This window comes from Mastigoproctus giganteus, chromosome 4 (assembly GCF_048544385.1).
Source record: "Mastigoproctus giganteus isolate SK-2022 chromosome 4, ASM4854438v1, whole genome shotgun sequence".
Lineage (NCBI taxonomy): Eukaryota > Metazoa > Arthropoda > Arachnida > Uropygi > Thelyphonidae > Mastigoproctus > Mastigoproctus giganteus.
Window position 1 is genome coordinate 163,042,127 of NC_143578.1, and position 13,527 is coordinate 163,055,653.

At 36.9% G+C, this 13,527-nt stretch overlaps 1 protein-coding gene across 1 annotated transcript in view; it reads left to right on the forward strand.

Moving 5' to 3' along the window:
* The window catches only part of LOC150087151 (uncharacterized), a 122,469-nt gene that overhangs the window by 79,823 nt on the left and 29,119 nt on the right, over positions 1-13,527 (forward strand). The window lies entirely within an intron of this gene.

The following is a 13,527-nucleotide window of genomic DNA, read 5'->3' on the forward strand; positions in this document are numbered from 1 at the left end:
ATAATGAATAATTCTTGAAATAATGTGGCTGGATTCACCAAACGTTTCAATATAAATCCAATATTTTCCTTCATTGTGCAAAAAAACAGCAACGCAGAATGTGCACGACTGTAGAATATCCTTCGAGGCTCCAGAGATGCCACTCAACGAAGTCGATACTTCGATGAAGCTCCACCACCCTGTTGCGATGGAGGGAAATACATTTAATCCACAGCTTCTATCATAACGCCATTTGTGCTTTTTTATTAGTTTAGTTGCAAAGTGACAACTGCAGTGATAGGTAGTAATCACGATACGATCGATATTTCCATATAATGTATTCATTCACTAAAACAGAGCAAGTTAGTGTTAAGGTTAGCTTCCATAGAACACGTATTCTATCCACTCGATTTCCTTAACTCTTCCTGAGAGCTAAGAAAGGTCAGCGTTGGCTCTGTTCCAAGAAGGCCAGTGTGTGTTTGCTCAGGCGATTCCCCTTCGTAAACGTCGATTATCTCTGTGCTGTTACGAGGAACATTTCTAGGTCAGCAGCATGTGGCGACAAGAACACGCAGAAGCAACTCCTTCTCCCCCGATGCTTTTCCCTTACTGATACTTTTCGTGGATCTGTAAAGAGACAGCTGTCAACGCAAAGAGATCGCTAATATTTTCAAAATCTTGCCACTTTACAGACATCTTTGTTTTCGCCAAATACTTAGACTACAAACTTTTACTTTTCGAATATGCATTAAGAACATCTAGAAGTAATTTAAAATTCACCAAATTGCATTTTCTGGTATTGTTTTGCTGTTGTTGTTTCTTTTTTAATACTCCACTGTCCCAGAGTTAAAGGAATTCTCAGCAGTCTTGGTTTTCCTGGCTATACGAGATTATCGCTGGTTGAATGAGTAGCCCTTGGATTCTACTAAAAGGTCGTAGGGAACCAGATATGTTTACCACCAAAAGGTTGGAAAGGTCCATATTTATTCCAACTAAAAGTGGATCGTTATGTTTTAAATCTTAAGCACGTGAACTTCCCAAAAAGAAAAATTAAATCATTTTAAGTACATTTGCCAAATACCTGTAATCATTTCTTCAGTTTTACCAGTCTGTCAATCATTTTATTAGTTTAATATTTTGTAATTAGGTTTCTCGTCACATAGTGAAGAATTCCTTACTCTTCGACCGAATTCAAGTCTTTCCAAATGAGTAATGGGCCATAACTCCAGTTGTGTTTCATAATCTCATTACAGAAGGGTGAATATCATATCAATGGCCACTGATGTACGATAAGTAGAATGTTCGAACTCATCTTAATAAATCGTCAACTGATTGGGATTAGTTCTGAATTGGTTTGTGTTCATTGATTCCTAACGCGGCAATAGAAGTACCCCGAAATGTCCATAGCAAAAATCTGATTCCTTATGTAGACTATTTAGCTCATGCTATATCATCCTTCACCTCATCCTCAACTACTGATGAAAACAGATCTTAAAATATAGAAAAATACCCTAGTTTTCCGGCTGCATCCATAGGACCTCATAAAAAATTTAATTAATTTCTGAGGAGGAAAAATTCATAGAATTTTGTACGTTTTGGACATTTTCCAACAACTGAATGATCACAAATTGCATAAAGTGTGTATTATCAAGCATTTCTTTGCAGGTTGGACGCAACCATCCACCGTTTCTTTACTAATCACACAGACAGAAGATTCTGCACGGCTCGTTTAGCACGGTGTTATCTTCCCGTTTGATGTTTTCAAATTATTTTATTGGAAAAATCTCAAACGAAGCGTTAAACTTAAAGCTCCTCTTTTAATATTACATGCGAAAAAGAAAATTAATATACACATTAATAAAGAAACGTTGAAATAAATCCTCAAAGAAATACCAGTTAACAATTGCAAAATTGCACAGACCAGAAATTAACATGCGAAGAATAATAGGGAAAAAGCCGGCCTGAATTACATTTTTTGTTCTTTTATTTCTAAGAAATTTGTGTTCATTTCTTAAGAACACCGCAGTTTCTTGAAAACTGTGTCGAATTATTTCTATGGAATCCAATTAAAGTCCGAGACGAATTTCCATCAAAACAAAACAAAGAAATCCATTTTGCTGCTTCAGTAGTTCAGTGTGGAATAAGCTCCGTATTTGCCCTTGAAACTGCGCCTCGGACCACTTTCTTTAGTGGAGTCAAAGTACGGTTACGACGTCATTACCTACAAGTTCATTAGAGCCAAGGAAGGAAGATGGAAGTAGGGCAAAGAGAGCTGAACAGAACTGTCAGAAGCACTCTCCGTGCTACATACTTTAACAGCCCTCATTCAAATAAGAGTTCGTTGCTAAGACATCGTTATCACCTCCACAGCATCGGTGATTACATTCAAAGTTAATGCAACTTCGCTATTTAAATGTGATCCGCTCTTTTTGTTTGTAACCTATTGTCTTTTTGATGACGTAACTCAATGGCATCCAACTTACAAGACACGCCAATAGTTGATAATGAAATAACGTTTGCTACTGACTGCTTGTAGACATTGTTGAGAAGATGGAGTTGTGTAGCAATTCCTGAAGCCAATCTTAACCCAAAGAGAAAAATAGACATATCCAGCCTTCAAAGACTTGCAGTGAAAATAAGCTGCTAGAACGGTTCATGCGGTTCTTGGATATACTTGTCCTTGCTGGCAAGGATGAAGTGATTGTCCCGTTATTTAAAGCAATGGTTAGGCCACATGTGGTATATTGTATACAAGTTTGAAATCCTCATATTAGAAGGACATTTTGGAAGGAAAGAAAGCCAGATCTGTTGTAAAGGGTGCAGAAAAGAGTAATATGATTATTATGTGGTACAAAGAATATTCTGAACACAGAAGACTGGTGTTCTTTAAACCGCACTCTCTGGAAACTGTTTTTGGTTTAATGTGGCGCAGTATGAGCTTAGCTTCCTTGCTTCAATGTTACGAGTACTAATACTAATTGAAACACTAATTATCTTATTTCTCGATAGAGCCTATGCACAATAATTAGTGACTTCGAGTGCCATCGAATCCATTAAATTTGGGCTTTCCACTTTGCTCGCATCCTATATATTCATGTTTCGATGAATAGCAGTATATTCAAGATAAGCGACAGCGAATACACCGTATACTGTCAGACTCCATGAACAGGAATTGATAGAATCCCTCTTAGAATATTAATTAAGCCTCTATTGTTAAATTTATTTTGTGTAAAGTACCACGAGTAAATACGTTTTTCTCTAAGCAAATTCTATAGATCTTCTCCGTATTAAAACACAGTTTTTGATAATAAAAGGACTGCGCAGAATTTGTTGTTAAATGTTCATTTAGCAGCTGAACTGAAAAGGTAAAATGAAGGGTTCAACCTCAGGTAAATTCCTCGCCTTTTTTGTGTTCGTTCTTTCTCTAATTCTTTGTCCAGAACATTCTTTTTCATTGCATCTACTCCTCGGAAAATGCAATTCTAATATCAGTACATTTCTCCCTCACAAGCTATCCACAGTAATACAGATTTCAATAAACGTTTGCCATAAAAAAGACGCGCATGCCGGAAGTCTTCGCATGATTTTCAAGGCGAAAACGATATACCTTAACCGTGTTCGGCTGAAATTTTATCAGTAAAAATAAACATTCCCTCGTGACGTTCCAATCTGCTTTTAGTTCGAATCTGCTGAAGATTCACAATAATTCCCGGGGAACATAAATCACACAAATTCGATAGGAAAAATATTTCCCAATCTCTTTTATGCCTTATTCATTTCGAAGGATGCTTTCATGACATTTCCGCGTGTATTGCTATGTCCATTTATTGCCATCTTCAGAATTCGAAAAGAAACTCATTTTCACGATAAGACTCACCCGTAGCCTAAGGCAGGAGCAGAATCAAAGACATATTTCTTACTGCCAAGAAACGTACGAAGAAAGTATAAGATCTGTTGCTAAGCCACAGTTCTTGCCTTTGTGTTTTGCTTTTTTTAAGAAGCGCTTCTTAATATTAAATAATCGCACACACTTTCTTCACCTTACTTTTTCTCCAAGATGATTAAGTTGCAACCAGACTAAAGGCGTAAATATTTATTTTAAAAAAAGTCTTCATAAAAAAACTGCCACGATGAAAGAAAAAAAACTCTAATATATGAATATTATTCTGTTAAGAAATTTTCATTTAAAAAAGAAGTTCGTTAAATGTACGCAATTTCTATATTCTGGTTCGGGTTAGATCATTAGAGGGCTGATTACTCGGACAGGTAAAAGACAGCCAGTTATAGTCACGTAAAGAGAAATGAAGATAGCATTACTCGTAGTGAAATAAGTGTTGAAAGCCATCAAAGACTTAAAAACACACAGCCAAAACTTCAATGATTTGTGCGGTTGGAAATAAAGTCAACAAATGAAAGGGAAAGAATGATGCAAAAAGAAGATCCTAGTTTGAACAGTCTCTGAGAAAGAACATCAATGGACCCTTTCACAAATATAGTCTTAAAAACGGAAGAAATGTCGAAGAAGTAATTAGGAAGGTGTTCAGTTGAGAAAATTGAGATTTTGATGAAAGGATTGAGCAGGGATTATAAAATTGTAAATAGACTGGATGGTTTCAATGTAAATTTGAAAGTTTTGTCCCTTCGCTCTTTTCACGTTTCTTCAAAAAATTATTTCACTACTCCTCGAAACTAGATTCAATTCCGTACTTCAAACTTTTTCCATCTTGCGTAACTTAAGTTTTATGCCAAGAAGTTCGCGCATGGAGATGTAGTCAGAGGATAGAGTTGTCATAGCTCGATCAAATTGCTCCTTGCACAGCTTAAAGACCATGGCGCGACTTTAATCTCGTCCTTTCGGATTTCAAGTCCCAGTTACCTTCCTGATGGAAGAATAACCAACAAGCAAGATTTAGTAGCACTGACGTCAAAGATGCCCACAATCCCAATGGAGAATACTCCAAAAAAAAAGTTACGTTAGGTGTGCGTTAAGTGCCAAAGCAACTAAGGCTATAGGAATCAATATATTGTGTCTGTAATTACATGATCTGTTTTTCTGGATGAAAAACCCGAGTTTCTTGAAGAATAAAACCATGACACCCTTAATTGAGATTGGTTAACTCAAGTACGTTGTGAAAAAGAAATGTACAAAAATTCCTCGCCTCATTAAGAGGATTCGAACGCAGACCTTTTCTAGCCGCTGTGGGAGGGCAGTGATTAGAGCCATTGTGCTGCTACCTCCGAGGGCTAAATGTGAAGGCTGTAGTCTTTGCAGTCCAGCAGAACCGAAGTTTCAGTTTGATTTTGATCCCACTGTACACTTCTCGATACGCCATTCTGAGCTGCCTATAACTTGTTAAATTAGGTTTAAATAAGGGATGTTTACGATGCTTTTCCTTGTCTTAAAGCAGCGATTCACAACGATTTCCTACTTGCTTGTTATATTGTGGTATTCTAAAAGAAACCGCACACTTCTTTGAACACTTCTTTATTGCAAAAAAAGCAAAACTTCGGATCATAATCTTTAGAATCTACTGAAATAAGAATAGTATTAAGTAATAATAGGTCGGATATAGAAAAGATACCGCCTATTTGAAAAGCACTTTCTGGAAGATATTTCTGCTACACTGAAGTCTCCTCTCGCTCGCACTGAAAAACTATCCTTGTTAACAGCAACCATCTAACGAAGATTAATCAGCAAACAATTTCCATCGCATTTAATTATCTAAATTAACTAATTTCAGGACCGCCTGCTGTTTATCTGTAAATTTACGTGGGATTAAATTAAAATTCCTAAAGTATTTATAAATCTGTCATCCCGAAATAACAAATAGCTCATTATGAAAGGATTACTTCACCATCCTTTCACATAAATGACATCAAAAGTAAGGTCATTTTTACAATTTTATTTTCATAACGAGGATCTCATTTTAATGTTTATTGCATCATAAATTTCTGCAAGACAAAAGAAGTAAAAGCCCATTGAATAAACTGCAGTAGTTCTCGATTATGCTATGTAATTACCAAAAAAAGAATATATAACTCAAAGGATTCTTTATTTTAGTAATTTTCATCCTGTATAATTTCTTCATTTAAAGGAGTGGTGCGTAATAAATATCCGAAATCATCCTTCAGGTAAACAAGTGTAAAATTTCTTAACCTACCCATCGAGATAACAGTTTTCGTTTTGCGCATCGAGAAATAAGGGAATCAAGAGAGTACCAGTTTAGGTTGTTTTTCGGTTAACTCTTTTCCGGTGAAACAAACGCTAATTTCCTGTTCGAGATGGCATCCTCCACTGGAGCTCGCCTGGTAATCTAATTTCGCTCTTCTACAATTTCGTCATACAGTATCATCTCATTTAGGCAATTTCCTGGGAATAATTTAAGATCAATGCATTCCCCGAAGATGTCTTGTAGGATTTTAGAATAAAAATAGAAGTATATGCTAGGCAGTCAAATTCCTTCGTTTAAAATTCGTTTATGTATGCATTAGATTTTTATTAAAAATCACCCAAAGCATTAAGGCGAGAACTTAATTTTGTACAGAATAGATCGTACAGTTTGGGCGGTACCTTACTCTTAACACTTCTTCTTCCAGTCACGTAGTTCCCTCAGGAGCTGTTGTGGACACCAACAAAACCGGCAACGCAAACTGTCATGCCAAGAAGCTCACTTATCCCATCCTTCCATCTAGTTGCAGTTATATTCCTCCCGTTATATTCTTCAACAGAAAGTTTTGCCTCCTTGCTATGTGTCCAAAAAAATTCGAGTTTTCTTCTGTTTGATACTATTTAGAAGAATTTTTGGCCTGGCAATTTTATTCAATATCCACTCATTTGTTTTTCGATGAAAGTAAAAATATACGCAGTATTCTCCTGTAACACAAAGAGAATACTGCATTTCAAATGCAGTATTCTCCTTGTGTTACTTCCTTGGAATTGAAATTCCAACGAATTGAAAATTTCAATTCCTTGGAATTGAAAATTAGCACAGTATCATCTGCATAACGGAGGTTGTTTATCTTCAGCTCCAATTTTTATGCCAGTGTCCAAATCTTCTAAAGCTTCACGTACGATATTTTCGACATAAAGATTAAAAAGGTGAGTGACAGAATGATCCAAAAAAATGCCATAACCGCTAAATGCGAGATTTGTAATTATGTGAAAATTGGAGGTGAGATGTCTTTCATGGTCCCTTGAAAGCAAATTTCATGACCACTAATAACCATCACACAGAAAGAGTGAGACGTTGTAATTATATCCTGCAGGCACCCATCGACAACTATTTGCTTCTGAATGCTGGCTTTAGAAATGAGCATTGTGAGCTCTTATTCGGCGAAGCACACCATGGAAACGAGTGCGCTTTCTTGGTCTGGCTCAAGAGTAAAATCTAGGATTTGAACACAGTCCTTAAAATCCTTTCATTCTGCGATTTATTTAGTACGTGCATGGTTGGGCCCGCCTCCTCGTGACGTGGACGGGTACTGGGAAGCAGCCTTCCTGGTAACTAAGCGGCTAGATATAACTATACAACACACACTACGCAACATAACACTACACTCATTTCTGGCCATTGTACAGAGTTTTGTATATCATTACAGAGAACCATGGCAAAGATAAACTAAAGTTTAGGGGCCGCCTTACATAAGACAACACATGTCAGTCTGCGATGGGTGTTGCCATCTTCAGCTGAAAAACCGCATAACACCTTGCACTACATCCTGATACGTGATACTTTGAGAGCGTGAGGCAGAGTATAAACGCTCCGCAAGTCGTATATCCCTTAGGTCAACTAATTTGGCTAAAAGAACTTACAACGTATAACCACAGTAAAGAAAAACACAATCTAATTCTGGTCTATAGACGTGGTTTATGGGAAAACAAACTTTCATTGATTCTCCCTCGTAGAGACCCCTGGTTAATAGCGTTGAACTTTATTTTTAAAGAAGATGAATTGTAACCCATTACAAAAAGTTTTAACTTTTGGAATGTACATCACTAAACTACCTCTTTTCAATCAGGTTTCCACATTGGTGGGAACTTGCAGCCACGTTTCTCCTCGGCATGCTATTCAGCCATCTGTCGGTTCCCATGACAACTCGCACTCCTCAAGAATCAAGACCTACTGGTTTTGTAATCTCTTCGGAAATCTGCCCTGCATATGGTGAATCAGTTTCGTCGTCTTGCTGTCCACAGTGTTGAAGAGCCTAAAATGAACTCTTCATTGTAGCAGTCAACGGATTCCAAGACGGTATGCAGATTTTTTGAAAGGTTTCTCGAAGAAAAATTCACTGCTGTGAGAGAAGTTCAGAATACCGAAACGAAACCATTCACCAAATTCAGTCAGGGAAATGCAATATAAGTGTTCAAAAGTTCTATCCCTCCGACTGCTCAGAATCCTCATCTGGTTACCAGTATACAAGATCATTTTATATCCGAACAGACATATAAAAGGAAAATGCTTATTCAAGTACGAATAAATGCACTACTAGTCGTCATTTCAGCTGTCATATTAGGGCCAGCTGAGAGGGTTCTCGGATGGCCCTAATATGAGAACTTACTCATCTGCCCATTTGTTAATATATCCATAAATTGCATATTTTTTCTGGCCGGTTTGCCTGTCTGTTTTGCTGGATGAAAAACCAAGTCACCAAGAGGGCGGAAACCCTGCTATCCACGCAGCAGACCACCTCAGCAATAGAGTAACAAAAGCCCATAAAGGTTCCTCTGTCATTGGAAACCGGGATTCGAGCCAAAGTCTTTTCCACTCGGTGTGGAGAGGGAGGTGATTATAATCGCTGTGTTAACCACCAGACAGCAAAATTTGTACAAATCGATTTTTACAAAGTTATTTATTTGATATATGATCATTTATTGACGATTTCAATATGGTTCGTCGTTTTGCTTTTACGCCTTAGCAACTAAGGCTGGACAAGTCTGACTGTTCAATAAATTACGTGTATTCCATGGGTCGGTTTTGCCCGTATTGCTATGACTTCGGGGGTGAAAATCCACGAAGCCCTCACCCGAGGCAGACTAACTGTGAAAACATTTGAATCCAGGCCTTTGATAATTTCAATAATATCCAGTGTACACAGACACCGGATAGTATATGACAAATTAAAATTATTCCTATCAATAACAGTCGAATAGACTTCGTATGTCTGACAATTTTCTAAGATTACAGTGCATAAAATGCAATAACTTTTAATAGTAATTAGAAGAACTGATTTTATAAAATATAATTATCAAGAAGAAAACTTGAATAGCTTTGGAAAATAATTCAGGGTTTGTATTTAGGACCACTGATACAAACTTTCTGGATGGCAACGGATCCGATGGACAGTACTGCGAAGTTGATTGCCTACCAAGCTTATTGAGTTAACTATACGAATGTCCCTGCCACAATAATTAAGCCTTTCTGTACAGCAGTATGCAAAGTGGATGAAGCTATAAGAATATCAAAGACCATTTATATAATTTATACCTAATTTCACTTAGGAAGTTTTGAATTATGAGATGTCATTTCACACATGATAATTTCTTTTTAAGCTTTTAATATCTACTTTAGCCAAGAGATTAATGAGAGGGATTGGCGATCCCTGAGAAGGTTGGTTAGTCATCCTTAAAAACAACTATTTTTCAAGAAATATTGACTGAGGTCCAACCACCACAGGATTTTCCAGATGTGCTTCTACTAGGCAAAAGAGGTTTTGTCGTCTTGGTATCCATTAAACAGCTGCAGCTCAAAGTTAACAATAGGTCAATGAAACTAGCATCACTTAGTCTTGTTGGACTCCAAAAAGATGGTTGGTGTAGGGTTTTAGGAGCATTAGCGAATAAGGCCGTATAGAGACATTTAAAAAATAGACCTATAATGAAAATTAATGATGATGGCGTTAGGTTCAGAAAAAATGTCATTCGATATTTGTCAATCCCTTCGAAAGGATGTCCGCGTGCTCTTTTAGAGGACAGTGTATATGATTTTAATTCATATTATCAGTCAATATCTTTAAAAAATAAAGAGAGCGCTATCTTTTACTATAAGACAGCAAAGTTCTTCCTTATTTTATTGCTTCCGTGATTTACGGAAATTTAAACGATATCATAACGGAAATCGAGCAGATTTCGTTGAGCACATATTCTTTAACTTCTGCTTCTCTTACTATCTGTACGAACATGCTGAATGTGGAATGAGATTAAAGGCAATTTATCTTTCCTTGACGGGTGAACAGCCAGTATCACGATCTCTTCTGTGACAACGCCTTTGTGATCTTACATTACAAGCGTGACGTCAGGAATAACAAACCCCTGCCATTTTTAACAGGTTTCTCTGCTTACGATGTGAAAGAGTGCAACGACCCCAACCCTACGCCACACTCATCAGAAAAGTAGCTCTTTATTCACGGAAGAGCAGATGGGCGGAAATTAAAATAAAAAAGAAAGAAAGAAAGAATTCAGTCCGTATTTATTTAGGGAAACTGTAGGAATAGGTTGGATGAAATAGTAAAGAGGCCTACGTCTGTATATATTGGAATACAGCACCCCTCTTCGGATACATTTTATCAAGTGGAATTCACTGATTGGAAATTCAAATAACGTTCCAGTTATTCTTTTAGCTATTGTAGTCCTCACAAGGCACCGTGCTCCAAATCAACAGAAAACTTTGGTAACTTCTGTGAAAACCCTAGTCATTAAAATTTATGAAATTTAGAAATAGGAGGGACTCAACAGTGATCCGAGAGGGACCCCACTTATTAAACTGGTCTACTCTAAAGACAATCCTCACCTGAGATCGACATCCAGCCATGTTTTGAAAAGAAACGCGTAAAAATTCTTCGCGTCACTCACTTGGAACTCAGGTCTTTAAAATCCGATATGGAAAGACTGTGATTACGATCACTGTACTCCCATGAGGGCAATTGACATGGGATTTGTTTAGTTATTAATATAATTAAATATTAATAGTTCAGTGCACTAAACGTCAAAGGAAATGCTCCCTGGAATCCTCCCTCGCTCTGATGATCCGTGAACGTACACAGGACGCATCATGCACGATTATAGAGAAACCACTTTTTGTGATGGCCCATGACCAAAGTTATTGTCTTCCAACTAATCAATTGACATAACTTTGATATATATTTACAATTTTCTTCTCCAAAATCTTTTTCAACAATCAAAGGAATAAGAAATATTCATTAAAAGTACAAGTTAAAAAAAATCAAAATTCCTATTTGATTTGACTAATAAAGAAAATGGCAGCATACAATTTCAGGAATTAATTACTCCTAATCAGCTCTTCTTCCGAACTCTCCAAAATGGGACTGCAGCAGAAAATTCTCAAAGAACTACGTGAAAAGTGCTGCTTATCTCAATATTGAGCAACTTTCTCTGTCCAAAGATGTTTACACATCCAGCGGAAAGCAATTATTCTTCAACTTCTTTGCTGTTGCTTTCCACACCAATGTTAACTCGCTGCGTATGTAAAACAATTCAAGTTTAGTGGTTCCTAAACACATAACAAATGGCCATTAGACTTCCGGTAATCATTCTCTCTACATCACTGTCCTTTATTGCGCCATTTATCCATCTTGTTTACTCCATTTCTCTTGTTGTTTTTCTCCATTAAACTGGATCCATTTGGCCATAAATTGTCATCTCTTACGAACTCAAACCATTTTCAGGTGCGTCTTGCAACGATACGGGAAAAAACATTAACGTCGCTTCGTTGGTCCTTCCATTTGCTTGTACATATGTAGAGTTCTCCTCGCTGAAAGATCTTTGCTGAAATTTGAGGATCAAGAAGACATTCGACAATATTAAAATCTGAAATTGTTCAACTTTATTGGAAATTGCTTAACCATACTCTCAGCATACGTCTGCTGCTTGAAAAGTAGATCATTTAAATGTTGTTCTGTAAAATTAAGCATATCCAGCACGAACCGGAGCATCACTCACACCAGCGATGGCTTCATAAAACTTGATTTTTTTTTTTCATCTCTAGTTCTTGCACGTGGCTTATTCTGGCCCTTCTTTCGATAATCCCTAAGGAAAATGAGCGAAAAGGAGAAAGTCGTTGACACAGCGTCCATGTTTGTACTTTAATATAATTAATCCATGACTTACTTGGCTCACTTTTTTTCCCAAAAATAAAGGTGTCAGCTATAAATAAACTGTATATTCTTTCACAAGAAAAAGTGGTCTTGGCTTCACAGATAAAACAAGAGCTTCAGGTGTAAAACAAAGATATGGATATAAACATTCATGAGAAGATAATGAGAGCAAATGAAGAATCGAGAGGCAACTATTTTGGAAAAACATTGAGATTGATAACTTGGATGGAAGAGGAGCGTCGAAATACAAACATATAGGTCTGATATTAAATAGAGTAGGATACTTTATTTAATATCAGAAAACGCCATCATTAAAATATAATTATTCTAATACTTTAATAGATGATAACCAAGCCATACGCAAATGGATGAGAAGAAAACAGTTATTTGAGAAGAGCGATGCCAGGGTGAATCTATTCACTTACAGTGGACAATCATTGGACCACCAAATCAGAGCCCAATAAATGGAAATCTATTTCAAACAAAATGTGTTTTAATTATTCTCGATTTATGTACATAAACCATGTAAATATTTAAATTAGCTTCTCCATTCATGTACATAAATGGAGATGGACTTTTGAATTGGGTCTTCTCGTATGTTCCGTGCGCTTTTGCCAACATACCTTATTGTACAATCTTTCAATTCAGCCAGTTTCAATGCTTTTCCGACAGATTAACCCCTCGAATCTTCCAACACCAAAACCTGTATGGACTGAACTCAGATAAGTAGGATGGAAAGGCTTTGAGAGAAATCGCAATATCTGTCCCATCCTGTACGAAAGTGGTTATATCATGTTGGTCTTCTTTCAGGAGATTAGAAACGTTAAATCTTTCTGAAAAGGAATAGGTTGCTGGGAAAATTAACTATGAAACAGAACCAAATCATGAGGCCTTTCATTTCAGAGCGTCTAAAAGATATCTCCCACACTAACAACTTCTTAAGTTACTCTCTTCCATCTTCTCTTTCTTGGTGATTCCCTTCTACTTCCGACTCTCTCTGTCTTTCTCTCTCTCTCAGGGTAAAATTTTTTTAGTTGGTGCAGCATAAGCCTCAGGCTTCCTTGCACTACATGGCTAATAATAATAATAATAATAATAATAATAATAATAATAATAATAAGTGCACCTTTTAACGCCATATTTCGATTTTACCACCAAATCAAACATATCTGCCTACCTAGGATGTACTGTTTGTTACATCAAACAGGACATCTTAGCAAGTTCTTCCACAAGACTCGAGTGGCTGATATATGGAGAATACGCGCCCCTGGTGAATACTTAATATTGCAACTGAGCTTTTCGTAGCATCCCTGAACTAATAAATAAGCTGGAGTCGATGGAATTTGAATAGAGATTCCTGTTATCAAGATGCTGGCAAGGACCATCTCATCATCATCATCATCATTTCAGTCAATCTAAATAAAATCTATTTGCATA